The sequence below is a fragment of the Phaethon lepturus genome, unplaced genomic scaffold (genome assembly GCF_000687285.1).
Source record: "Phaethon lepturus isolate BGI_N335 unplaced genomic scaffold, ASM68728v1 scaffold15481, whole genome shotgun sequence".
Taxonomy (NCBI): domain Eukaryota; kingdom Metazoa; phylum Chordata; class Aves; order Phaethontiformes; family Phaethontidae; genus Phaethon; species Phaethon lepturus.
In genome coordinates, this window is record NW_010520006.1 from 8555 (window position 1) to 8885 (window position 331).

Genomic DNA, 331 nt, shown 5'->3' on the forward strand with positions numbered 1-331 from the left:
AGGTTTGCTGTGCTTAGAAACTGCTGTGGGGGTTGGCGTGGAAGGAGAGCACAGAACAGTAGCAGGACTGCTCTGCTCCACTGCTGCTTCTGGACAGAGAGTTGCTCTTTGCCAGGCCAAGCCTGTGGCTCCTCAGCCCATGGCAGTGCTGGCAGATGGGCCAAGGACCCAGGATGTCAAGAAAAGGGGACTACAGCTTCCAAGGTGACAAACTCTCCTTGGAGAGAGGTCCTGGCTTGCAATGAGGCTTCTGCTTGAGTTGCGTTGGGGCTGGAATCAATGCCTTAGAGCTGAGGATGTAGCAGGACACATTGAACACTGGAGAATCCTG

The 331-nt window shown here is 54.7% G+C and overlaps 1 protein-coding gene across 1 annotated transcript in view; it reads left to right on the top strand.

The window, feature by feature from the left end:
- Positions 1-331, top strand: part of PPM1G (protein phosphatase, Mg2+/Mn2+ dependent, 1G) — a gene marked incomplete at its 5' end in the record, with an annotated part of 8846 nt that overhangs the window by 4858 nt on the left and 3657 nt on the right. The gene's annotated exons all lie outside the window — the stretch shown is intronic.